This window comes from Tenrec ecaudatus, chromosome 8, assembly GCF_050624435.1.
Source record: "Tenrec ecaudatus isolate mTenEca1 chromosome 8, mTenEca1.hap1, whole genome shotgun sequence".
Lineage (NCBI taxonomy): Eukaryota > Metazoa > Chordata > Mammalia > Afrosoricida > Tenrecidae > Tenrec > Tenrec ecaudatus.
Genome location: NC_134537.1, coordinates 151,026,170 through 151,028,665, shown reverse-complemented (window position 1 = coordinate 151,028,665; position 2,496 = coordinate 151,026,170). Strand labels below are relative to the sequence as shown.

Here is a 2,496-nt window from a genome sequence, read left to right as displayed (position 1 = left end):
TACAGAACCCAGGACAATTATAAGGGATTATTAGGTATAAGAAAATGGAAAACGTCATCAGTGAGAAAAAGGCCAAGAAAATTGAACTGGGGAGTCTTTTCCCATCACGACCACGCAGCTGCTCATTCTTCGGGACAGCCAGAGCTACCCTACAGAGTGGGGGACCTTACTCCGCCCAGCTTACTGCCCCCAGCCTGCCCCTTCAGACTTCTTTTTGTTCCCCAAGCTCAAAGAACATTTAGAACATTTAAAAGAAACTCATGTGAGTCTCTCAAGAATACCAAAACTTCTGGTTTTACATGACGCCGACCAAAGAGCCCAGAACTCTTCCAGGAAGGGCTAGGGGGTGATGGTGGATGGTCCAAAGTGGATGGTCCGAGATGAGAAAAGAAAGCTTCACATGATGTTTTGGGTTCATGAAGCGTGCTATGATAGTTTGTAGCGATACTTTTTGACCCACCCTTGCCTTACGGGTGTCCTAAGTTTGCAAGACTCCTGTCTGGACCTCTGATCCCCTGTCTGCCAATGCCGTTTTCCCTTCTCCAGCCTCTGATCATCTAACCTTGAGGTACTTCTTGAGGGGGCCATATTCTTTCCTGCCTGGGATTCTCCCCTCTGCCTGCCCTTCTCAGGACCACCTCCTTCCCAATGTCACTCACGACCTGACACTGGAGGGTGCGCTCTATGGGCAGTGCTGTGTATGGCTAACTCACCCCTCTAGCAGCTATCAGGCGTCCTCCAACTGCGGCCTGCGGGCCGGCCCACCAAGGACATTTATCCGGCTTGCCGGGTATTTTTGCCCCGTTTTGTTTGGAATTTGTTCATAGTTTGTTTTGTTTTGTTTAATACTTGACGAATTCTTTTTAGTGACAATTCCTTTAAGCCCTTTAACACAAAGTGAGATTCACAATTTCATCTACACTAAATGTCAGAAATCATCTATTAAACAAAGCAAAAGAGAAGTAACAAGTTAATTGAAAATTCACATATTAATTATTTTTGCAATAAGGTGCTGTGGTTGGGTCCCCTTGAGTGGGTTCTGACTCACATTGATGAGGTGCAAAAGAACAAAACACTAACAGATGCTATGTCATCCTCACAATAGTTGCAGTAGTTACGTCCCCTTTTCTAACCACAGAAACCCTGGTGGTGTAGTGGTTACACAGTAGGCCGCAATTCATGAAGTTTGCAGTTCGAAACCAACAGCTGCTCTCATGGAGAAATGTGGGGATTTCTACTTCTGCAATGAGTCAGTCTCAGAAATTCACAGGGGCTCTTGCACCCTGTGCTAATGGGTCATGATGAGTCAGAATTGAAATGATGGCAGGAAGTTTTTGCTTTTTTAATTTTTTTTTTGAGTTCCAGCCATTGTATCGATCCATCTCATGGAGGATTCTCCTCATGTTTGCTGCTTTCTACCAAACATGATCTCTTTCTCCAAGAACTGGTCTTTTCTGATAACACCTCCAGAGTTCAGGATGTTGCCCCTTTGATGAAGAGACTGCTGAACTTGAGGGGGAAGTATCTCTTGAAGTTTTCAATGGCTGAACAGGTCTCTCTTTGCTTCGATGCTGAGACTGATGGAAAGGGTATGACTTGCTCCTCTCTGGCGAGTAGCCTCTACTGCTGACACTGGATCCAGACCGGCTGTGTGGGGAATCCTTTCGGCCTACAGGTGATTCTCTGAAAAAGGGATTGTCCTTTTTGTGAGGAGACTGCTCTCTGGTATAGTGGGAAGAATAGAAACTTTTTCTTCGAAAGCCATCTCTCACATCCCTGTAGTCAGGTTGGCGACTTCCGGAATGATCATTTCTTGGCCATCTAGAACCAGAATCATCTCCTCTGTGAGATGGACCACTTCTTTGATCATGAGAAAAACTGCGGCCCTCGTCATATGCTCGGTAATCAACATGACTGTAATATCTATTGTAGCTTCCTTCACCAGGTGTTTCTAGTCGTGGTGGTTTCTTTGGCACAATATTAACTATGGTAGCCATCACTGAGATGACTTCGAGGGGCTGCTCGTTCTCTTGGGAGTCTTTCATGGTCATATCGTCCATCAGACCCAGACCACATTTCATCTCTTCTGCTAGCCACCACTCTGGGCCACCCCGAGATCCTGTCTGTTTTGTTTTTTATTTTTAAACTATAGTCCGGCCCTCCAAGGGGTCTGAGGAACAGTGAACTGGCCCCCTGTTTAAAAAGTTGGAGGACCCATTTAGACCAATGCCTTTCTCGTGGCCACCTCTTGAATGACTCCTGAATAACTGCATAAGTGACCTTGCAGGCCTCAGCTCACACCTGACTTTCACGGTTCAGCCTTCTCTGACTTTGGTACTGGGATACGTTACTGGCTTTCGTTAAATGCCTTTATGACTGACTAGTTGATTGGTCTAACGTCTCACTCCCCACCCCACCTCACATACCCTCACAACCCACCCACACACACGATTATAAGCTCCGGGAAGGACAAAGGTGGCACTAGAGAACTCTTAT

The 2,496-nt window shown here is 46.1% G+C and overlaps 1 pseudogene; it reads right to left on the bottom strand.

The window, feature by feature from the left end:
• Positions 1–727: 727 nt before the first annotated feature.
• On the bottom strand, positions 728–2,110 carry LOC142455568 (periphilin-1-like; annotated as a pseudogene).
• Positions 2,111–2,496: the final 386 nt, after the last annotated feature.